Consider the following 26,328-nt stretch of genomic DNA (forward strand, 5'->3'; position numbering starts at 1 on the left):
AGCAACACACATCCTCCACTTCATCGGGCATTAGCATTCCCAGTATCGCCTTCTCTACCCCCCACAGACATTTGAAGTCCGCAGTTTGGGACTTCTTTAGTGTTAGCCCAACAAGGGAAAACATAGCCATTTGTACCATTTGTAAGGTTCGAGTTAGTTGTGGTAAGCTTGGTACCAACTATGGTACCGGAGGCCAGAGAGGTCATCTTGAAAGACAGCACACTGTCAAATGGCATGCGCACCTAAAGGAGATCAAGGCAGCCCAAATTGCAAGTCAACAAATTGTATCCGTTGATGTTTCATCTGATGGTGACGAGGAGGAAGAAGCATCAAACATTTCTTCATTTACACCCTGTACCCCTGTCAGCAGCACACCCCCTGCAAGATATATGAGCCACACTAGAGTGTGGGAGAGAGTGAGAAACCAATGTGAAATAGTTCATCATCACTGAGCGTAACTGGGTCGAAGAAGTCATCATCATCCCGTATAATAGTGCAGCCCACCATTAGAAGCATGTTGTTTTCAGATGCGCCATTTGAACGCAACCACCCACTCTTCTGTATATCACTAAGCTGGCTAAAATGCTAGCGCTGGACCATCTCCCTTTTTCTTTAGTGGAAGGGGTGGGTTTTCTTGAAATGGTGGCAACGCTCTGCCCTAAATGAAAGGTTGCTAGCCTGTTCTATTTTGCCAGAGTTGCGGTTCCAGCACTACATGAAGATGTGCTGGAGGTGATTGGGGCAGCTTTGCAGAAGAGTCCTGTTCACACTATACATCTGACAACAGACATGTGGACCAGTTGCAAAGCCCTTGATTACATGTGCATCACTGCACACTGGGTCTCTTTTTCAGGGGTTAAAGCAAAGCTAAAGGCAGGTGTTGACACGGACAAAGTTTATGAAGCTGCTCGGAAACATGCAACAGTAACCATGTTTGCCATAGAGAAAACTCAACCAGCAGAAAACATTTTGCATGAGTTTAACACAAAGGTCTTTCAATGGCTGTCCCCAAGAAAATATCAACAACAAACCATTACACGAGGGTCCGAGGGATATAAAGTTTAAAGACCCACACCTGGTTATTATACCCAGCTCCTTCTACATATAAAACACAAGAAACCAGGGGGGTCTAGCTGCCTATAGTCGTTAGCTGACCTGTCAGTCCGACTACCAGAATCTCGGAGTGTATAAATCACATGAAAAACAGCCTATTGTGAACGAAGGTGCACACTATGTTAGTAGGAGACATAGACACTTTAAAGATCATTCAGAGATGGTTTTTCAAAATCCAAAACAATTTAGCAATGGGTTTCCATGAAATTGACTTGATGATCAGTCCTATCATCTGGCCAAACCCAGGTGTGAGTAAGGCTAGTCCCCTGATCATTGGGACTTTGTAAGCCACACCATTTGTTTGCTGGTTAAGGATTTGGTCCACCAACACAAACGAACCGTCAATGATGGTTGATCTTTGTTGGTAAAGGGAATAATAGTGCAACAAGAAAAGATAGTGAATTTAAAATAGGATGATGTGTACTCCTAGTTACAAATTGTATTCTGCGGACGAACAACACCTCCTAATTAAAACCTAGAACAGTGCAAAAGAGACAGTCAACAAATATCTGTCTAGTAATGGGCCAACATATTTCTGCCTATCGGGCTTAATGTCCCATGGCTTTCATCAGGGCCTCTGTTCTTCCAATAGTTGCACCTGGTGATTATAAACTAAGGAGGCACCACCAACACCAGAGTGAAAAAATATTTTTTAAGAGAAATATTAAGAAAAACGGTTCAATACTATACAACCTGTATCAACCGGAGACATTAACCGTCCATGTCAATTGAGAGGTAAGATTTCTATGGATGGAAATGTACAATGATTAATAATCAACTAGCTGTGTCCTAATCCTAGAACATGTATTCCACCAAACACTTTTATGCAAAAAATAATGATTTGCTCATGCTCACCCTTCATGGTAGGGGACTTGACCTCACCTCACCTGGACCTTGCTCAGATCCTACGAGGCCCGCACTATATAGACATAAGAGGTAAAACAGACAAGGGAAACTTCATGAAGCTCAATTAACAGCCTTCTAAAATACCCCGATAATATACCTGTTTTGCAACTCTACTATATCTATCGATCAACATGTGTGGAGACTCTACCACACAGACTATGTGAGCCCAGTCCTCAAGAACCTCAGATATATCATGTTTCTTCAAAATGTATCTTATAGTAAAAACCTATTTTACATGGGTATCTTAATCTGATGACTTTAACTAAAAGGGTGACAACCTCTGTGTAATGGTAGTATCAAACAAACACCCTTCCCCATGATGATTTTAACTAAAAGGGTGACAGCCTATGTGTAATGGTAGTATCAAACAAACACCCTTTCCCATGTACACAGCTGCACAGACTGCTTCAGTTGTAAAATGGCCCATATCTATGCAGCACAACTCAGGCAAATATGAGACATAAAGTTTTCTTCAGGCTTACCTCTCCGTCTGTACCTCAAGCTCCGATCTGAGTCTTGGGAGAGGTACCGAACAGGAGAGGAGACAGCAATTTGTCACTATCTCGGAGGGGCACTGATATCATACCCCTCCGCCTCTCTTGTTTTCATTCAAGACATAGGTGAGTTTAAAGTTCACCTGTGTATCTCCATACCTCATTACAGTGATAAAAGCGCCATCATCCAAGTCTAAAATCCCATTCTCACTTGATTTCAAAATGCACTACTTTGCGTTCGAAATCCCGTGAAAACTCTCGCGAGAGCAACTACAGGATGACATCATCCCGCCCATGTTAGTAGTTCCTAACTTGAAAGGGACATCGTTATTCCACATTGTGCAGCGTTTAAGGTCAAACCACAAAACTCTTAGAGCCCTACAATCGTGTTAAATGGTATTCAATGCTGCTGGTGTTCTTTGTTATACTCGTTTTTTCAACACTTCACCCATGCGCGAGCAGAGAAAAGATGAATTACAGGATGATGTCATATCCTCCATGTTTGTAGTTCTATCAACCACGCCAGTATAATTTCAGTATCGGCTCCTGCCTGGCCAGATCGTGAGACAAGAGTACTCTCATAGGACCCAGGCTATATTCGAGGGGTCACAAATTCAAATCAATCTCCTTAATATGTCCAAATTAATTATTTGTGGGCTAAAACTGAGGGTAATCATTCACAAACCCATCAATTCCAGGATGACAAAGAGAGATTCAAAGAAACCCACATCTATTGCTGGTTGGTGGCTCATATTTTAGGAAAGCCCATGTTGTTGACACCAATATTAGTTCAGTACCTGTTCTATCAAGATGTCAACAAGTTAGCAACCAGTTGGCTAGTTCTCTGTTCTATAAGGCTGTCGACAAGTTGGTTCGCTCTCACATGTGGTGTATTACGTTTTGCTGACCTATGTGATAGTTTTTTAAGTGATAGTTTTTAGGTCTTAGTTTTTTGGTTCCCCATACATAGTGAAATATGTGAGGTGATAGCCAATGGATTGGGTCGTCTGTTATGGAGGGTAGCCAATTGCTCTAAATGATTTCTTAAGAGTCCTCCATTCCATCGAGCACCAAGATGCACCATCCCTCAACCTCGGCTTATTATAACAGGGTCCAAGGAATGTCGTCATTCAATCCCTCTGTGTCTGACCGAAGTTTGTAAATCCATTTCTGTTCTTTCAGAAAAAGATATCTGGATATGTCACTAATATGTCCAGGTATGAAAGGCTTTTCCAAAACAGTCCATTGGAAATCTGTTTCATTGTGCTGGTTTTCCAAAAAATGTCTTGTGAGTTTGGTCAGAGACTTCTTGCAGCGGAAGAGCTCTTATGCTCTAGCATTCTTGTGCGGACCTTACAGGTAGTCATTCCCACATATCGAATGGAGCAAATGCAAGTTAAAATGTAAATGAGGTTGTTACTATTGCAGTTGCTAAAATTACACTGTACCCACGGTCTATTTGTACCTATGTCTATTTTCCTAGAATGTTTCATCTGGGGACATACAGAACAGACACCACACGGGTGATGACCCGCCACAGGAGAGAGGTTCCAAAGAGTTTCTCCAATTTTTCTGACAGTTTCTCTGGGGCGGGTATGCACCAGCTGATCTCGGATGTTACTTGCACGTTTGAATGCGAATAAGGGCTGGGCAATCTTCTCATTAGCTTGCACAGCCCTTATTCGCATTCAAACAATTTTCAATTTTCACAGTTAATAGTAGGATTTATCAAAACAGGTTAATTCATTGTGGACCTAAATTTCACGACAAGTTTAAAAAAACCAGAAACTGTATGAATTACAAAGTCATTTTCCAATACTGCAGTCTGATAAAAGCAAGTTTACAGGTACGAATATCCCATTTTTTAAAAATTGGTTTCAGAAATGTCCCCCGTGGGATTTCATAGAATTTACAGAAAAAAGCACAATGGATTTTAGACTGAAAGGATTTATAATTACAAGGACAAATTAAATTTTCCATAGTCCAATTATTAACATGAGGGAAGGTAATCAAGCTGTAAAAGATGCCAAACCTAAAACGAGAGAGTAGCATTCGGTCATAACAACTGGGGTTATGTAGAGTAATTTGTTGGTATCTTATGACAGTATGCTTGGTTTTTTCCATACCCCACCTCTTAGTGTTTAGATGGTCCATGGCCATTTCTTTCAAGGATTTCCTAGATACTAGTTCCATGGTTAGTGGACTAGTATAAAATTCTAAGTGGCCGAGCTCTGTCATCATGTTCTTCACATAGGTTAGCCATTTAATATTACCTACTCCGTCCAGTATGAGGCACTCATTAATTAGATCACGATTTAGTGAGGTCTCGGGGGTGACCCAGATTTTATGAGATAATAGAATGGGCGCTGTTTTAATAATGTCCAGTATATAATGAAGCCCCAGTTCAATATGTGCCAAATAGGTAGATGTTGATTTGGGTACAGCCAATAAATGGCGGATGAACTGGTTTTCAATACGCTGAATCTTTTGACCGTTTTCCATTCCCCAGAGTCCTGATCCATATACAGCTGTAGAAACGCATTTCGCGTTATAGATATGGATCAGCTCTCGCACTGGTCTACCCCTGATTTTAGCCTCAAACTGGCTCAAGGCGCCTATAGTCCTAGAAAAGGCTAGCTGACACAGCCGGCTGCCAACTGCCTTTTCTATCGAAGTGTATACCTAGATAGGTGAATCTGTCTGTAGACTCAATCCGCCTACCATCAAGAAAAAAAGAACAGGGAGTCCTCTTTGCCCCTGACCCGCATGACATTATATATGTTTTGGGAATATTAGTTTTTAAACCCCTTTCTGCCATGTAGTTTGCAAATTTGAGGACGGCTCTCTGCAGGCCAATCCTGGTACGGGACATAATGGCAGCGTCATCCGCATATAAAAAGAGTGGGGTTGGTATTCCCAATATAGTTGGATGATCGTGTTGGGATTCCCTAAGGTGTTGACTGATTGAGTTTATATAAAGTGTGAAGAGACGGGGCAAGGATGCACCCCTGTCTCACACCCCTCTGGATGGGGAATTTTTCTGAACACTCACCCAATCTATTGTAACGGACCCTAGCGCCAGCTCTCCTATAGAGTTCTTTAATGAACTGTAGGATTGGGTTATCCAAACCCATGTCTGTTAAAATTTCCCATAAAAAGTTATGATTGACATAATCGAAAGCAGAGCTCAGGTCAACAAAGGCAATGAATAGATGCCCCTTCTTGGCCTGAGTGTACTTCGATATTGTCATTGCGAGATTTAAACCCTGCTCTATTGTGCCCTTCCCCGTTCTGAAACCGTATTGGAGGTTTGATATAATATCATTTTCCTCAGCCCATGTTTGATTCCTGTGTAGCACTATTCTACCAGCTACTTTCATTAATGCATCAAGCAATGAGATTGGGCGGTAGCAGGTAGGAGCATTTCGATTGCCCTTTTTAAAAATAGGGACCACTATAGCTTCCGTCCAAGAGGGAATGAGCCCCTGCTGACTTACTTTATTTAAAACATTTGTTATTAGTGGAGCCCACAGATCGATTTAATTTTTATATACGTCTATTGGGACTCCAACCTGGCCTGGAGCTTTACCAGAGGGACTGTCGCTGATAGCTTTTAAAACCTCCCGATAGTTAAAAATTATATCCAGCGGAAACACTGTAGGTGGTAAGTTTTCAGACTGGGTATTTGGGAGGCCTAAGCCGGGAGTTGCATTTTCTGGGGGGTCACAGTATCATAGAGATGTGTAAAGTGGTTTACCCATGTTTCCCCATTAATAGCCTGATCTATGATATCTACATCTTTGTTTGTTAAGTATGGTGTATTGACAATTTTCCAGAAATCGGTATTATCCCTGCTTTTGGAGGCATCACATAGAGCTGACCAAGCCTCCTTTTTCAATTGGTCCTTCCTAAGTTTAATGGCTTCTTTATATTGTAAGGGAGGATCTAGGTAGTGTGTGCAAAGCCCTTTTCAAGGAGGAGTATGCTTTGGTACAGCTTTTGTCAAACCAACCATGTAATTTGTTGGCGTTTAGTTAAAAGGTTCTTCATCTCGCCCTGAATCTTATTAAAGGAACTCACGACTTTGATTGGTTCCTCTGTGTGAGATAAGCAGACAAGTAGGTCTGCATGACAAGCCAAATCCAATTTTAAGAGAAAATCAGCTGGATTCACCTTGTTCCATTTTAACGTATATCCATTGAAAGCAGCTAATTTAACTGGCAGGATATATGCAATTTTCTCTTTTGAAATCTTTGTTTGCCCTCTGAGTTTCAAGGTAAAGCAAATGGGATAGTGGTCACTAAAAAGTAACAGAAGGGTTTCCATGAGGAGATCAAAGTTGCTTGGGAGACAGTTATGAGAGTAAAGTCAATCGTTGAATGACATCCCCTGCTGTTGAAAGTAGGGCAAAAAGGAATGGGTGGGGAGCATATTTCATTAATATAAGACTAGTTAAAATAGAATAACATATCATTAAGGACGTTTCCAAATTTTGAATGGATGAAATGGGTGGGAGTCCACTTTGTGTTCGGCTAGACCGCACATGTCCGACGAACTATGTGGACAAATAGTACAATGAAAGTCTCCCAACCAGACATAAACCGTTTCGCTGCGTAAATGGTCCTGAATGACTACTCTTAAGATTGTTCATTACTTTATCCACATTATTTTTGGGGATATTATTATAAAAATTTACTATGGTCATGTTTTTAACACGACCACAGCTCATGATCAGAATCTGAAAGTAATCTGTAGATATAAACTTTAAAATTTTAATTTCTGCTGCTGTGGAAACATATGTAGTAAGACCATCTTTATTTCTACCTTGGGTAGTTGTAATAGCAGGCGTGTGGAGGGTGTGATAACCAATTATGTGTAATTCCTCCGCTGCCCATGTGTCTTGGAGGCAAATTACATCATACCTTTGGACAGCATCTAACCAAGGTTGAAAGAAGATTTTGCTAGCTAGCCCTGCAACATTCCAGGATATGAAATTTAAATTGGTTTTTCCTATCTGAAGGGTGGTAGCCGTATCAGTTGTTTCATTTATATTTATCCTCAGGGAGCGAGGAGATTGCTCTTCCTCGGGCGTCAGGTTAAGTATTTTCTCATGTGAAGATTTTTGGGGTATAGGGATACCCGGACCAAGTGTAAGCCCTAGTTCCTGTTTCTCTCCTCTCTTGTTATCGAGGGATTCCTTACAAGGAAGTGGACTCCGGTGTTCGTTTGGGTCAACCGGTAGTAGAGCTAGGAGCTTCATAGTTAATGTGTGTGCCCTATTTTCCCCCCTATTTCAATCCTGTTTGTCAAGGGAAGTTAAAGCCTCATAGTGATTGTATAAGGGAAGAGACCAGGGTGGGATATAAGCGGACCTCTGTGCTCTCATATGTTGTGGAAGAGGCCTATTTCTATAAATGGGTCGTGGTTAATATGTCTCCTGCCTACTATAAAACGTGAGTGTTGAAACTGATGGGGGTACATTTATTCCTTATCTTGCTAGAGTGTCTGGGGAACCTCCCGGTGACTCAGGGTTGAGGGTAGAAATAGCTAAGATCTCGGGTGGATATGCCCTCACCGCCTCTCTCAACATACCAGTCCGTGATGTGAGCCACTGCTCTCCGATCCCTAAAGTTTAAAATCAGGATATCACCCGCAATGTCCTTTGATCTATGACCAACCCATGCCAGTCTTCTAGCAAACATGATTTCGCCATTTATGTTGGGTGGCAAGGGTCTGTTGTTTATTAACCAGTGTATGGCCTTATTTTTTAATTCCAGATAAGATTCCCTTTTCCCTGCTGGAAGTTCTGGGACGCCGGTGAGGATTATGACGTAGGGGGCAGAAGCTGGGGGGAGATCTATATGTACTCCCATTTTATTTAAAGTTTTTGTCATCGGGTATTCTCTGTTGGAAGGAATGTTTAAATCTTCAGATATTTTGGTAGGAATGGTTTCCTTTGGTCCGATGTGTATTTCATGGGTACTATCTGTTACTAAAGGGATCGGTTTGGGCTCTTTTGCAATAGGTAGGGATTCTAATGTTTCTCTTGAGTTGTGAGCATACCCCAATGGCTGACCACCAGGGGGAGTGAGTTGTTTAGTTGTCAGCAGTTGCTGTATGAGATTGGCATATTGAGTGGTAGTTTCATCCAGGATGTTTAGCTGATCAGATATCCTCTTGACTCTTTCTATAACGGGTAAGAGTAGTGATTTCATTAGATGCTGAAGGTTTTTCATCAGATCATTTGAATCAAAGTACAGGGGTTCTTTTAAGAGTGTACCTTTGGCTTTTAAGGGGCTGTGATGAATTGTGGCTGTTTTTGGGGGTCTACCCTTGTTACATGCTCCTCCCCCTTTTCTCTTTGACGTGCGAACCTGTCCTGATTGTCTTATCTTTGAATTATTGGTTCTTGATGTTATAATTTTTTCTGGAGGGTTTGGAGGTTCCTCTAATAATAATTCTAAGGAGATGTCAAGACTATCATTGCTTGCTCGTATCCCTCTACTTGAGAATGTAGATGTAATACAATCTTGCAAAAGCAGTGGGATACTAAGATGGTCTGTCAAGGTTACTTGAGTGGGTTGTGGCAGCGGGCATGGAACTGTAACTATAGAGCCCAGGGAAGAATTTCTATATGCTAATTCTAATGAGAGACGGTGTTCAGCAATCGCTATCTCATGATCAATTTCTGAAGCCGCCTTAGTTAAAAAGTGGTCAAGCGTCCCTTTGTTTATTCCACCCCCTAGAGAGTTTCTGACCTTAGTAGGTCGTGCAGTCATTTTTGCTCTTAATGCAACTGTGAGGTGGATCAAACAGGCTTCCTGGCAACAATGCTCGTTAGAGAGTCAGTATTATGAACAACTTAATTACATATATTTCAAAGTTGATTAACAGTTAATACATTCTTACTGTAAGGTTCGTGTCCAGAGTTAGTACATCAGCGAAATAATATATGTAAGGGGGGGCCCCACCCCAGCCTCATCCGGCCCCGGACGGCCACAGATGACCCGCCCTTTTCCCGGGCTTCGCCCGCGGGGCGTAGATAACAGCGTCCTTTTGTGCACCTCCTGGCGCTTAGATGGGCGTGGGCAGGCGGATGGTCGCGACAGGGTTTGTGGTCAATGTGGTCCACCCGCTCGGCAGCCGCAGATGTTCCGGTGGGCGGGGGAGACAGGCAAAACAGCAGGCTCGCCTCTCTGAAACAGCGCGACCCTGCAGGGCTCTACAAATAGGCTCCTTCTGTCCATAGCTTTATTTCTGGTATTCGTCTCCCGCTCCCCTGCGATCACACGGTCCTTTTGTGCACCTCCTGGCGCTTAGGTGGGCATGGGCAGGCAGGATGGTCGCGAAAGGGTTTGTGGTCAAATTGGTCGCCCCCCCCGCTTGGCAGCCGCAGATGTTCCGGTGAGCGGTGACGGTGGGGACAGGCAAAACAGCAGGCTCGCCTCTCTGAAACAGCGCGACCCTGGAGGGCTCTACAAACAGGCTTCTTCTGTCCGTAGCTTTATTTCTGGTATTCGTCTCCCGCAGAAGTGAGTGATTTTCCCTCTCAGCCATTAACGACTTCAGCAACCGTATCATCTGCACAGAATGAATGACTCAACAGAGGTCTATGTTCATCATGACCCATTGGCGTATCGGCATGGGAAAAGAGATGTGTGGCTAGAGATCACCAACCTGGCTATAAATTACTTGTCTTGCCTACTCGCAAGCGTGTCTTCTGAACGTGTTTTCAGTGCTGCTGGTGGCATTGTAACTTCCAAAAGTACCCGCCTGTCGCCCAATGAAGAAAGACTCTGAACTTGTGGGGGTGTTCTACTTCTTTGCGGGTGAGTTGACGGGTCTGGGGCATTGCTGTGAAGGTCTAATACCGGATAAAAGGGGTTTGGAGAAAATCGGAGGTGAAAAAGTATATTGCGTTTTTGCTCACTTGCCTGTCTTTGGGGTGCTGTTTGGGGGGCTTCCAGGTTTTTGGGGGTGGGTTTTGGGGTCTGGGAGCACTCCTGCCATAGTCTAATGTTGATTGCATTTGTTTTTCAGAAAAACCGTGGTGGAAAAGGGGAGTTAGGGCCTAGCTGCAGAGCTCATTTGGACTGCATTCCAGGTAGGCCCAAAGTTTCCTAAGTGTGGCTTTTCCCAGTTCTGCTTTTCAGCTTTTTTGGGGGGTGAAACTTGTTTTTACTCGGTTTCACGGGTCTGGGGGCCTTGCTTGGAAGGTTTAATACCGGCTAAAAGTGGTTTGGAGAAAATCAGAGCAGAAAAAGTTTTTGCGCTTTTGATCACTTGCCTGTCTTTGGGGTGCTGTTTGGGGGGCTTTTAGGTTGTTGGGGGTAGGTTTTGGGGTCTGTTAGCACTGCTGGCACATTCTTTTTTTTTATTTTTTTTTTAAAATATTTTTATTTTTCCCTTTTTCTTGTTAACTTGCACATTGAATTACAAATCATACTTTTATACATTTTACAGATTACATACAATATATATCGCTGGTTGAAGTTTCCCAAAACAATATAAACAATATAAGCAGTACAATTACACCACCATGTCATAAATCAAAATTCTAGCCTTTGCTATTCATTACATTACATTATCTTACGCTGCCATCCTCTCCTTCCATTTAATTATTGGTTCCCAAATTTTCAACCCAAGTCTCCTTCCCCTTTTCCCTTTCCGTGCATATATAGCTCTCTCAAGGTTATAGCTAGCTAACAAATTTGACAACCAAACTTGTAAATCAGGGGGTACCTTATCCAGCCATACTCTTGCAATTGATAATCTCAGTGTTGGGGGTAGGTTTTGGGGTCTGTTAGCACTGCTGGCACATTCTAATGTTGATTTCATTTGTTTTACAGGAAATCCATGGTGGAAAAGGGGAGTTGGGGTCTAGCTGCAGAGCGCATTTGAACTGAATTCCAGGTAGGCCCAAAGTTTTCTAAGTGTGGCTTTCCCCTGGTTTTGCCTTTTGGCTTGTTGGGGGTGTTAAACTTGTTTTCGCCTAGGTTGACAGTTCTGGGGCCATTGCTGGGAAGGTCTAATACCCAAAAGAAAGTGTTCTGAAGACAATACCTGGGGAAAAAGTTTTTGCATTTTCTGAGATTTTGCTCACTCTACAGTTTTCGGGGGCTGTTTGTGGGGGTTCCTGGTGTTTGTGGGGGGGTTTGTGAGTCTTGGAGCAATGCTGGGTACGGATACTTTTGCTTGCTTGTAAGTGGTTTGAATACAATCCATGGTGGGTAAGGAGGGATTTGGGCCTACTTTACTTTCAAAGATTTTGTCACCATTTCCTACTAGGCCTCTGACAGGTAGCAGTATTGCACGTTTTTTGAGATCTTATTGGGGGTCTTCTACATTTTTGCGACTGGGTTTAGTAAGGGTCTGGGAGCACTGCTGGGAAGGTCTACTTTTGTTCTAAAACACAGTTTACAGTACACCTAGCTTGAGGGGAAAGATCCACTAAATTAATAATGCCCATACTTATTTATCCTTCAAAAGGAGACTCAGACAGAGTATGCACGTTCAAAAATATTTACTGTCTATTAGGAAACTCAAAGTGTGACTTTTTGCACTACGCAGCGTACATACCTTATATTTATTTGTCAGTGGTGTTCTAATATCACTTCCTGTTTTTCAATCAATAATTACAGGCCGGGTTTCAGCTTGTGCAATGGGAAAAAAAGGATTAAGTCAGGCTTCACATTAGCGAGCCGCAATACAGCATCCGCCAGGCAGGCAGTGGACAGGCAGTGGACAGGGTGTCTTCTGGTCACCAACATTGATGGACGGAGCGTCAGATGGAATGGAGGAGTCCCGCTAATAAGAGGAATGGTTGGATGCATGCAACTTCCCAAATTCAACAGGACAACTACAACAACATACAGATACAGTATCCGTTCTTTTCTAATTATCTTTAAAGTAATGTTATTGCTGTGAACTTCTATGAGTGTGACTCTGCATTTCTTTGATCTCTGCTTCTAAATTCATCCCTACAGCCATTGTATAGGTTTTACTTCTGACATTTATCCAAACCTAATTTAATGTACAAAGTGTTTCTCAGAGTACAGAGATAGGCAAGTGAAAACGCATAATTATTACTGCAGCCCTGTACTGTCGCATTCTTTCATTCACGGCTGTCGAAAGTATTACTTACTTTTCAGTAACCATGCATGCAGTAGTGCATGCACTTCCTTTATGTCACTTAAAAGATTTATGGATAGCTTTGTACCCAAAGATTTGTTTATCTTCAATTATTGCTTATCCATGCAGTGCTTTTTTTTCTACTCTCAACAAAACTTTCCCAAAAACCCCCATTCCCATCCATTTTCCAAACCCAACCCTCTTCCCCTGGGCTGTGTGGTTTTGATTGATGTTTGACTAAATGACAGCAATAATTTCACACACTTGCTCGGGAGGATAAGGTTATAGCAACAGGCTGGTGAAGGAATCCGAGGATATATTCTTACTCAGCTTGACACAGACCCATGACTATTGGTAAATGAAAGCAGATTTTCATGTGCGCCATCAACTTGATTGATCATCAAGAACATCCTCCTCCTAGATGTGGCAAATGATTATGCTGCTGTGTCCTTCACCTTCAGTACAATTTCTTGTAGTAGTAGCCAATTTAAAAAAAATTCTACGCAAGTAGTAGTTATACTTTCAATAATTTACCATTTGTTAGGCTACATTGTGGCACTGTTCTAGTGTACTGTCACCTGCTATATTCTCTATCATACCGTTCTAATGCTACGGTAAGGACAAACAAGGTTTCATTTTCTTTTTTATCATATGCTGCAACTGCCACTGTGTAACACCACTAGTACCACCGCAATGATGACATTTCATCTGCCCAGGATTGCCAACCTTAATCGCCATTTCCCATGCAGCCAGCCCTGTGCCTAGCCCTATTTCCAAACACAAATTACAGGTAAGATAAGCGTTTGCGGGGAGGTAGTATAATGGAGTATTAGGAGAGACGAGAGACTGACGGTAGTACTAGTAAAGTCCTAGGACTATTGAATTCACTTACTCTGTGAGAGGCACTTAGTTTTGAAAACATTTGGGCAATTAATTACACAACTTGAATCAAGATGCCACTTAAGTTTCAGGAAAACAAACTTACTGTTAAACCCCCACCTACCAGCCTCAAAAGGAGTAAAAAACACGTATGCTAAGATAAAGTTTAAAGTATATTTATATCCCTAACATAAATAATCTCCCGCAAGACCCAACCCACCCCCCCTCCCTAACCATAACGAATGTCAGTGAAAAGTCCAAAAACCCCAACTCCCAATTCCCACCCCCAGAAGTCTTTAAAAAAGGGACAAGGGACAGTCTCCTCCTACTGCTGGCTGCTGTTTACTTTTCGGGCCAGGTCAGCATGCTCCTTGCCGAGGGTCTCGAGCAGGGTTTTGGTGCTCAACAGCTTCTGCTCGAGGTAGGACACCCTAAGTGAAAGGCGTTGCAACCTTTTTTTGGTACTGCTGTGGGGGGCAGCTGATTTTTTTGCTGCTCGGTGGTGGCGGGTGGCTGCGGTACCGCTGGAGACCTGCGCTGACTGGCTGACCCAGGGAGCGCGGAGGAGGATGCAGCTGTCCCGGTCGATGTTGTGGTCGACTGCGTGTCCCCCTTCTCCTGGGCCACCAGCCGCCGATATTCGGCGACAGTCGCCTCCAGCCTCCGTTGCCGGGCCCTTTTAGCAAGCTCCTTCCGTGTTGGTTTGGAAGGAGCATCTATATGAAGAAAGAAAGACATAGTCTGTAACCAATGCTCTTTAAGATTAACACAACATGATTCAGCAGAAAGTTGTGTCACAGTAGAACTAGCAACTTGAAAACGCAGTACATAACTATTGTGGCCAGTATCTATCTAACCTCCCACTTCTTCGTCCTTGCTCTAACATTAGTGGGAGTTTAAGGAATCAATTCTACGAGCACTATGGACTCACTCCATTAGAGTCGACTATGACAGTACACCAGTCTTATTCTTCTTCTTCTCTCTTGTTTAGCAAAATTGGTACGTTAACTTCTGCAAGCCGGCATAATGCCAGCGCAGTCAACTTGAACCCAAGAAAAACAGACGCCCGCCATGATGAGTGAGACAGACTTGCGTTACTGCACCAGTTTAGTACATGCAAGTAGTGATGCTCTTATTTTTCTATTACGGGTGGCACTGAAAATACTCTGTTACAAGGGCTACTGCCTAATTAATTTAACTTTCACCCTACAGTGCCAATGAATACTAGAATAGGAAAACGAAGAAGATAAATAATCTGATTATCTATCACTGCACATGGTATATATTTGCTTACATATGGGATGACTTTAGGTTCTTTGCTTTTTATTAAGTGAACAGTGATACATCCACACATGAATGACCGAGTTCTACTAAACTTATTAACAGAGGTAGTGAGTGGCCATCGTAATAGCCGGATATATGCTGTGATTGCAATACAAACTACTGCTACTATTCATGGTAGTATTCGGACAAAATTAAAACTTCTTTTCCTTGCCTTTCCTACACTGGAACGGACGTGTGGGTGCGGTGTTACATGCTCTTCAAAGTAACACTTACTTCATCCAGTGACCGTCTACTCTCTAGATACACATATGCTATCTAAGAGTCAGATAGTACCGTGATCCAGGCATCCATCCATTCAAACTATATGTCAATCATTCTTCTTCATGTCTCTCATCTGGACAAACCTTACGTTTTCTCATGGAAAAACAACCTTTTCACTTTATTTGGGAAACCGCAAGCCATACATCCATGATTGACTTGCATTTGAATTTCAACCAAAGCATATATTGCGCACACATACAGTTTCTGTTTCACCCACCCAGGCTGTTCTCCTTCCACCCATCCTTGCTTCATCCTTCACCCAGCCATGCATCATATTCCTTCCCAGCTACCTCGGGCACCAATCAAACACATATCATTCTTCTTTGTCAGTCATCATTACTTTTAACTTGCTCGTCCTTCTACACTTACTTACACCCTTCTTTCGCTTTTCGTTCATCCCATCCATCAAGTTCATCTCAGTTCTGATTTGGATTCTCGAAAAAAAAATCACAGCTGAGTTGAAGTAAATTTAGAGGAGGCTACTACCTGGTTGATAAAAACTTTGCTCTAAATTTGAAAGTCTTCTTAACAGTATAGTGACTTAACTGTAGAACATATATACTACACCCGTGCAGAGAGCACACTCTGCAGTCTGCAATCTGAATAAGCAAGGAATATAAGAGCTTACCACTGCCCGCCACTACCGTGGCAACCCGCACAGCAGTATCCTCCGGCACTTGCACCGCCTCCTCCCCAGAAGTGTCCTCCTCCACCTCCGCGCAGGCCCCGGCACCAGATGTTCCACCTACAAAGTACATTTAAGAATGTTAGATGTCATAGACATACACCACTCACTAGTATTTTGTCTAGGAATGAAGAAATGTGAATACAGAAACCAATCTAATAATTTGTGACTGTCTACTCTAAAGTAAAAATGTCCCTTTTTCCAGGGAAGGGTGTTGCCTTGCTGCAATTTTTGGCGCAACTGATGAATGCTTGCTTTTCAACACACACCCTTTTTCTCATAACAGACAGAAGCTTTACTTCTAAGAACAAGAGCAAGATCAGATCATCATCACTGGGACGGAGTGACCAACGATTCAGCACCAAAAAGAAAAATTTAAGTTCAAACCAGGTGAGGGCTCGTCTCGCCCACAATAAATGTGTGAAATAAATCACTAAGCACTTTTCCATTTTTAATCAACCGTTTATGTTTTATGACAAGCTTGAGTTTAATAAATGTTTTTACTTTTAATAAAGCTTTAAAACTTAAATAGACTCTGTGGTCTTTGGTCAAGAGTGACTGAGCAAAAGGTTTTGCAATTTGCAAGCATGAGTCCGTGGCATGAGTCCGTGCCTCTGACACTTCTGGACTCTGGCTCTGTACTCTTGCCCTGCGTTGGATAATCATCATTGGGGATTAATCATCGATGAATTCGGGAGCTAAATTACTCTGCCACACTATCTAGTCAGTAATGAGATTGGGGGTTCTTCAAAGGCTGATATCACTGAGGTATGTGGAAAGTCTACCTGCGCCTATTATAATTGATAAACAATGCACTATTTAGTGTCCATAGTTCTGTTTGTGCAGATTTGTCCCTGCAACAGTAGTAGTATGGATTGTCCTCCTATCCAAACCAAAAGTAAAGTAGTATCTTATTCTTTCTTGGTGGTCATTCTCATTTTATTGTTGGTAATTGTCAAAGCATAAACATTTAGAAGACTTGAAAAGACATTATGGACAATCCCAGAGGACTGCACTCAGTTCATAGAGCTATTGCTGACTAGAATGGGAGTTTCGTTTAACACCTTTTGCCAAATGTGCAATCTTAGTTAGCTACACAGACAGACTAATAAGAATAATCTAGTAATACCACAGGGAGTCATAGTAGAGGCAGGATAAGAATTTAGATACAGTCTACAAGAAGATCAAAGACGATTTAGAAAAAATCGAATGAGGAACGCTAGGAAAAAATAGGTATTCTATATTAAAATGAAAACTTACCAAGGAGCCCTCACCTGACTGATCCTGGCCTTGTACAGCCGCGGTACAAAAGGGGGTGGTGATGGACGGAGCATCTGAATCAATCAAACACTCACACCCAGTCAAAAGATCTGGGTTTAATCCATCACCATTCTTTAGCCCACTCTGCCACCCCAGTTCAGACATGGCTATATGCAAATCAGTCTGACCCTGTGCCACATGGGAACAGTCCAGCCCGAACTGCCAAGCCATGTCTGCCCTGGACCGGAAACAAGCTTCAGAGGAGCGGTTTCAGGCATTCCAGCCGTCTTCAGCCCAGCTTGCTTTAATCCAGTGGCAAAGTGAGCAAGGGACTCACGTCTGAGCATACCCTGCCACACTTATGGGGGCCAAAAGCGGTACAAAAGGGGGTGGTGAGTGGGCTAAAGAACGGTGATGGATTAAACCCAGATCTTTTGACTGGGTGTGAGTGTTTGATTGATTCAGATGCTCTGTCCGTCACCACCCCCTTTTGTACCGCTTTTAGTTTCCTACTACATTAACCAGTCATTAAAATACTCAAACTATCAATCCACCACCACTATTTCTTCTTATTGCCAGGTGTACAAAGGAAGGACTGGACTTGAGTCTGTAGGGGCAGTTTACAAGCCCCTTGCGGCTCTTTTGCTCCGTTATTGCGTGACTTTTGTGACGCAGCGGCAGAACAAAAGAGGCGCCATGGTGCGGCGTATATTAACAACGTGACGCATATGAGAGATGCATCAAGTTGTAAAGCCCTGCGCCATCAGGGGGCGTTCCGGCGCAAGGGAGGGCGTTCCTGCGCAGGAACGCATCCTAAAATTGGCTGAGGGAAATCTACAAAATTTCAATCAGTCACTTTTAGGACAATGATGCGTCACTCAAACCCTGCGCCTGCTTGAAGCAGACGTACAGCTTGACGCAGCATTGGGGAGATAGGGCACCCCAGAGCATTGCTGGAGCTGCACCATCGTTGCGACGCAACTCCAGCAATGCACTGCCTTTACGGCACAGATGCGTAACGCTTCGGTGACGTTGTGGGCCAGTGGTGTGCCACATTGTAAATACGGCGCACCATGGGTGGTGGTGGCGTGGCGCACAATTACTGGTGCATCCCTGCTACTTTGCAGGGATGCGCTGGTAATTGCAAATCTGCCCCTTAATGTCTAGCATTACGCAGTTCTGTAAACTACACTCATACATAATTTCTCAGGCCAATGAAATGAACACAAAATCGAAAACAAATAAGCATCGTACCAACGCTACTGAGAAGGAGAGCTGTGCACGTGAAATGCACAGAAGATTTTGAAATATAATTTACCTACAATGTAATCGGCAGCATTATTGCACTTGGTAAAAAACAAAAATTTGCAATATAATAACACACAGAGCAAGAGAAAACAGAGTAGTGATGAAATAGCTACTACTACTCACCAAGCCCGGTGATCTCGACGCCAAGCAGGTCGAGCAGGTTGCGTTCCCGGTCCAGGAGATCCGTCCAACGCCCCGGACCCGAGAGTGTTCATACATGGCCCGGCACACCTACTCACACTGCTTCCGGTGCTCCCGGAGCCCGTAGCCGCTCCCGATCTTGCCTCCTGCCGCGATGGTCCTGGGGAGGTGGCGCTGTACATAGTACACTAGTGTGGCCACCTCCTCCACACTAAAGATCTCCCGTGGCATTACTAGCTCCCCCCTCAAACGCCTGCACGGGAGCCAGGCACGGGGTGCGGGACCCTTCCCCTTCTCGGGCTGCTTCCCGGCTCCCTTTACCATGGTCAGGGCAGAAAGGAAGGTAAATAATAAATAAGAAATAGAATAGGGAAGAAGAAAAGAAAAGAGTTTAAAAAAGTAGTTTAAAATTAACCAAAAGTAGCAGAAAACACTAAAATATAGAGCTAGAAAAATAGAGGGATAGATAATAAGTAAAATAGATCAAAAAAACTTCAAACAAGCAAAGGATGGCAGAGATTGAGAGAGGATACAGAAAGGATGCCCAGAACCATATCAATGAATGAAAAACAAGATGGCTGCGCCCGTTCACGACCGCGTGGGTAAGTTCGCACAAGATTTCCCCCGCGATCACATGCGAATATGTACTAGCGAGCCGCACACTTCACGAGATTACACATAGCGCCCGGAAATGGAAGTACGTCACGCAAACAAGATGACCGCGCCCATGTACGACCGCTAGGGTAACTTCGCGTTGTTGCACTACAAGCGGCTCGCAAAAACGCAAAAAAACACGTGAACTAACACGCCGCAAAAAAACAAATCGCATATTCGCACGAATTTGCGGCTTCCGAATTCGATCTCGCGCAAAGTCGAATCCCGCGAATCCCGGGAAATTGCAGAAAAATGATTTTTGCAAAACTGAAAGCACTTAGAAGGTGCAAAAGTTCAAGCTCATCATTAGTAACCATTCCCTGTAGTGCTTCCTGAGGGGCCCCTCCAGAGTTCAGTTGCCTACTTGCAACTATTCTATGACCCTGCTCTGACCCTCACAGCAGGCTCAGAGAATAGCTACAAGTATGCCACAAAGGTCCTGTTAACAAAAATTACACTGCAACAGAAAGCAATTACAGATAAGGTTGCAGGTGCCAGACTGGAAGTTCAAATTCAGTGACACAATAATCAGCCCCTAATTCATTCATGTCAGTTGAGGCAGGGCAGATGTGCTAATGAATTTTGCAAAACTGAAAACACTTAGCAGGTGCAAAAGTTCAAGCTCATCATTAATCAGGAAGCACTTACAGCTAAGGAAGCAGGTGCCAGCTCAAATTCAGTGACACATTAATCTGCCCCAAATTAATTCATGTCAGTTGAGGCAGGGCAGGTGTGCTTTCCCCCATAATCTACAGTGATGAACCAAAGGGTGGCAGTGATGAACCAGAGGGTGGCATGGGTGAACCAGAGGGTGGCAGTGGTAAAACAGAGGGTGCTGTGATGAACCAGACGTAGAAACAACATGGCCGCGACTGTTGCAACCAGACAAGTAGGTTTGTGTTTGCGAACTGGTAAAAAACCCTCGTGAAGTGGCAGAACCCCTTGCGAACACAAAAAAAACAAATCCGCAAATTCGCGAACCACAAATTCGCAAAATTCGCCCATGCTTACATTGGATGCTGTGTCAGAAGAACCATGAGGAAAAGAAAAGGCAACAGGCCAGAAGGGCAAGGATGATCCAAAACAGGAAGAAATTAACTAAGAAAACAAGTCCTGAAAGGACCAGGACATAAGAGGTGGATCAGCAGGACCAGGAACTGAATTACTTGGAATCAGATGTGAATCAGATGAGCTAGGTGAGAACTATCAAAAGGACCAGGTTAAATTGAGGAGGGTCAAGAGGATCAGGAAAGAAAAGAAAGAGCTAGGTTAAATGGGTCTGAAATGACCATAATTGTCAGAAGGAGCAGATCTAAAAGGATTAGTAATACATAGATATAAACAAGGGGGACCAGACACAAAAGGGTCAAGTCTAATGGGCACAAAACAAGAAAGAAAACATGGACTGTGAGGACCAAGAATAGAAAGTCCATTGCTTGGCAAACCAGACTCAGAGTGGGGAAGACTAGGAGAACAGGGTTTGATTAATAAAGTGGAGCTGGCCAGGCAACCAGAGCGAACAGGACGAGAGTTAAGAGTTCCAGGGCAATTAGGACCAGTGAAACCATAACCAAGGGGGACAGGGAGCTCAATTAACAGAGACCCAGAGTATCCGGACATGGCAAAACCAGGACAGGCAGGAAAGGTTGAGGAGGAAAAGCAGGAGTGGAACAGCCAACTTGACAGGATCCATGATTATCAAGCTGGCTAAGAATGTGATAAGAACAAAATGACATGCACAAGAAGGATCAGGATAAAGTGGACAATTAGTCCACGATAACAACACACAGGATAACCATGGGCAAGAATGTCATAACATGTTGGAAGAGGACCAAGAGTACTTGTCTGGTCAGGAGTTGGTGGACCAGGGCTATTATTTAGTACCAGTTACCAGACGGGAAGGCTTAGGTGACTAGAAGGATCAGAATAAGCAGGGCCAGGAACAGGGCTATGTGGACCAGACTGGTCAAGCCCAAGGGACCAGGACCTGATTTTCCAAGTGGAGCAGGAGAACTAGGAACCTGGGTTTTAGAATCAGAACTATGAGGAACCGGGACAACCATAGACACAAGGACCAATGGAACCAGACCAGGAACAAAATGAGCGGGCCCTGCCCAAGAGGAACTAATAAGGGGGACCAGGACCAATGAAGGCAGTACCAGGCGGACCACAAGGACATAGGCCCTGAACTAGTAAAAACAGGGCAAGGATGAGGATCAGAAGAACCAAAATAACCCAGAAAATGTGGACTTGGTAAAGGACTAAGAGGAGGACGAACACCTAAAGCTACAAAAGGACTGAGAAGAGAAGACATAATTGAATCTCAAAATGTAGACCTTCTTGATACCAAGACATGAGCTGATCCCATTTCAGGTCCTGATATGGTCTCAGCATGCCCACAGTGTTTATCTATTTTTAGGATTAACTGAGTAAAGAAAATGGGTGGCAGGTTATTCATCGTCGACCGCCCTCACATGGCCAAACACTGTCAACAAGTCGCTCTCTTGAGCTTTGAGGCCCTTTATTTTCATTTGAGATTACCAATACTTTTACCCTCTATGGTAATTTCATCTATAGGCCGCCTGGCCCAAGAACTACTTTTCTTCTGCACATGAGCGCTATATTAGAAACCTCACCTTACTTGGGTTTTTTGAATTGTCATCTGGGAGACCCCACAGACAAAGATAAAGAAGACCTTTTTAACTTTAAGTGTTGGGCTAAATCAGTTAGGGTCAGGGCCAACCCATTTTGCAGGACAGTGTTTAGACTGCATCTTTTCAAGCAACACTTGGCTCAAGTCAGTAAAATATTGCCTTTAACTTGTTCAGATCACTATGCAATCCTTTCTTTACTTACAACATCCCCCAAAAGAAGGGCTAAGGATTCCACCCACTAAGGTGCTTAAATTTCATAATATCAAAGTAGACCCTCTTTAACAGACACTACATTCCATGCCTAAAACATCAGAGGCCCTAGATACTGCAGTTGATGAATACACATCTTGCTGCCAATATTCTGGCTCCGGTAAAAAATTCACTACCTAAAAGACAGAATCCCTCTACATAGTGGTTTAATGGAGCACTCAGAGTTCTAAAACAATAATGCAGAAGGCCAGAACAGAAATGGAAGAACTATCTTCAGTTAGAAAAAAATTGTACAAGAAACTTAGAACTGAATATAAAAAACTTCTCACAAAAAGCAAATTCACATATTTCACTCAAAAGATCAAAGCTGCAAAAGACTTGGTCAAAGAAATCTACTTCACAATCAACAAACTAGCTCCTATTCCTAACAATAATCTAGCAGCCAGCAATCAACAATTTTGCAGTTCTCTGGCTACTTTCTTTCAAAGATAATATTTTCTCTGGATTTTCCATTACTCTCTCCGATCCACATATTAAGATGTGCTCTCCCTCTTCTAGCTCCGTGTTGGAACCTTTTCTTAAATGGATACCTCTGTAGAGCAGGTCACTCAGCTGATTGACACCACAAAGTCAAGCTCACCCCTCGACCCTAATCCACCAATGGTACTAAAAATAACACCTGATATCATGGAAGCCCAACTCACAACCTTGTTTACCCAGATGTTTGCAAGGGGATACTTTCCTAAGCAATGGAAAACAGCGTCCATATTGGCATTAATAAAAAACAACTTTGCGTTCTACTGATCCCAACAGCTACCAGCCCATTTCTCAGCTAATATTCCCTGCTAAAATTGTTGATAAATTAGGAATCTGTAACTAACAGATTATATAAAGGAAAACAAACTCCTGAACACAACTCATTATAGGTTTCAATGTGGCCACAGCACCAAGACAGCCCAGATTAAGGCCACGGTAGAGATTAGAGAAGACCTTCATGGAGTGCCACTCGTTGGTCTTACAACAGCTTTTGATACCGTCCCTCATGAACTACTGATCAGCTGCCTCTGAAAAGTCGGGGTCCATGATCCCGCACTTGCCCTATTAAGCTGACAGAAAGCAATTGGTTATTATAGGAAACAGGGGTCCTAGGGAGTTACGATATAACAAAAGATGATAATATAGACCACAGTCAGTACTATATTTTTCGACGCCCAGCCGGGCGTAGAGTAATTTATTAAGAAATAACATAGGATTACATTGACCTGGAGAGGGTCAAAATATGAACAACAAGAGAGGGTACAGTCCTGTACCTATCCCGAAAAGGTTGGAAAACCAATAGAGTCAAACAAGGTAGAAGGAAGGAAAGAGGTTGTTCAGGCAAGGAAAAAAAGGAATTTTTAGAGCCAAAGGGTGGCTTGCGATTTCAATAGATAGTTTCGCAAAATACACCCAACAGTGTCAACAATTGATTATACACATTAGGTCATATGTTACACTGTTTAAAGCGTCGACGTTTTCGATCCCTAAGGGCTCTTAATAAAATGGGATCATCATCAGGACAATTTACAACCACTGCCTGTATTACAATGCGAATGCCTGTAAGGAAAAAAGGGGGGGAAAAAATAGAAACATAAAGTAAGGCATCCGCCTGAAATGATAAGAATTTAAAACCATTCGACAGGGCTCAAGTGCTACTTAAAAGGCCGTTACTGTGTTACTACTCACGGACAATTGACTAGTGTGAAGGTGAGTTGTGATATTCATATCGTTTTAATGGAGTGAAAAACGGGGTGAAAAAACGGCGCAGTGACACGGTGATAGATCTGTATCAGTGTAGATAGTGACATCTTCGTTGTGCGAAATTCTTGATGCGTGTGAGGTGGTTCCGTGGTTCGGATAGGGGAGCATGGTTGGGTTCAATTGACGTGCGGTGGTGGTGAAAGTTGGTGAGGGATAAGGGTGGGCACAAAGACTGTCTGTGGGCAGTCATCAAGCCAGGGTCAGGACAAATACCTTCACGAGTCCAAGATCAAGGTCGTGATGGCATGATTGTTCTTCGTTGGAGAAGATTTCTCTTTCCGGCTCTTAGAGCTGATTGCTGTATGGTAAAAGAACATTACCATGAGCGGGATTAAGAGGGCAGTGATGCCGAGGTCGGAGGGGTAAAGGTTGAGGCTTACCTGGCTACACTTTGGGCAGCCGTGGGGTGGAAGTAGAACACGATGGTTTCTTCCCGTTTTTTGGAGTAGGCTACCTCCTTTGTTTTGATCCGCAGACTCAATGCTAAATAACAAGGATTAAAGTTAAGACAAGCCCTTCCAATGGCGGTGAGGTCGGAGTCTGAGCTGCGTTTGGGAGTGGGCTTACCTGACTTCTCGATGGAAGCGGCGGTGGGGTGGTAGGAGAAACTCGACTTCTCCCCCATTCAGTGGCAGCGCGAATCCGCTGTGCAGGGATGTCTCGTGAGTTGGTCATTTTAAAGCCGGGAGGGATAAAGGAAGGACTAGGTACCACTTCCTGGTACTTGGCGGCCATCTTGGAATGGCAAAGTCGGAATGGCCAAAGTGGGAGTGAAGCAATTTGCATTACTTTTAAATCATTACACTCTATTGGTCTGGACTACTTAAATAAGAAATTCAAGTCGTACTCCCCTCAGAGGTCTGTAAGATCTTCCACAGCAAAACATGTCTCTATCCCAAGATTAAAACCGGCCTCATGTGGAGGTAGAAGCTTTGTTAATATTGCTTTAAATATCTAGATTAGTCTACCTTCACACCATGACAATCTACTCCTCTTTAGGAAAACACTTTCTCGTCACACATTAAGGTTTTAGAGTTGGAAGTGTTTGGGTTTCAGATAAGCCAGCACCAAGACACCCTCTGGTATTTGAGCACATAAGACATTAATTTAACATAATATTTAACAAGGAAGAAGACCAGAAGCAGGAGGTCACCTATGTGAGGCTCAGTGGCGGCTGGTGACATCTGAGAGCGTTGAGCATAAAAGTTGGGAATTACTTATGTAGCATGCAAAGCGAGCAAGCTAATGTACAAACGAGGTCTCCATGTTGGGTCCTCCTCACAAGAACAAAATTGAAAAAAGATTGACAAATGGTGCATTTTAAAGCAAATGAATGTAGTGAGAAATCAAGGTTCATAAAGCAGTGGGGACGTATAGTCTTGAAATATGAAACACGTTAAGCATTACCCTAAATCTTACTGCATTAATGTGTTCAACAGTTACTGTAATGTGTACATTGTACAGAACAACAACTTCAGCCCTTTAAAGTGTGCTTGCCTAGTGCCTTGCACTGCATGTGACATCAACTTTGGAAGAAAATGCTCTAGCCAGGCTTTGAGAAGCACCCACAGCTGCTGGCTTCAATCAGTCATACAGAAATATGTACAAAAAGGTCTTTTAGTGGAATCGAAAAAGGGAAAATGTTTCTCCTAACTGTCTGGAAGTTTTTTCTTCTTATCTTTTTAGAGTCACAGGAGTAGAAATAGGTAATAAGATTGCCATGGACAGCAAGCATAAATGGCTTTGAATAAGAGTGATTCTGGATGGGGCGGTGTTTAAAGCCGACCAACTTCAATTTATGCCACAGTTTACTGGAGGAAACGATGAATGGAGCACAATTAGATTTTAGGATTGTGACAAGCAAGCATTCAGGAAGAGATGACTCTGCAGGAAGACCAGAAGTTTACACAAGCGTAGGTAGGCACTGCCAGTCTCAAAATGTAATGACAGCAAAAACAATTCAGGCAGACAAAAAGGAAAATAATTCACTTTGTATTTTGATAGTGACTATTATGCGTGCATTAAGAAACTGCTTTAGACTTCTTCCAGGTGCAAACTTGAGAACTAGTCCAATTCATTGTCTGTTTTTAACTTTGGCTTGCCATTATTAGTACTTGCTTGTTATCTGCTGTGCCAACTTATCCCACGTCTTTTTGTGCCACCCTAAAATAAAAATTGAAGGAATGTTTTGCATACCTGATGTGGCAGGTAAATACATGCAACTGATCTAACAACAATACCAGCTCCTTATGCTGATATTACATTTTCAAAGTTATGCATTACAGTAAAATAGACCCACTGCCCTGGGTAGAATTAAAGTTGAATTCCTCTGCTTTGCAAGAAATTATGAGCACTGTAGAAAATGCAGGAACCCGCGAGGAGGAGCACATTACAAGTTGGAATTAGAACATGCTTCCCCTACTCTAGAAAGGGTCCTCCCACTGGTCACACCCTGCAGCTTGCACAGAATCACTGATTCATGTAATGT

Source organism: Lissotriton vulgaris, chromosome 5, assembly GCF_964263255.1.
Source record: "Lissotriton vulgaris chromosome 5, aLisVul1.2, whole genome shotgun sequence".
Classification (NCBI taxonomy): domain Eukaryota; kingdom Metazoa; phylum Chordata; class Amphibia; order Caudata; family Salamandridae; genus Lissotriton; species Lissotriton vulgaris.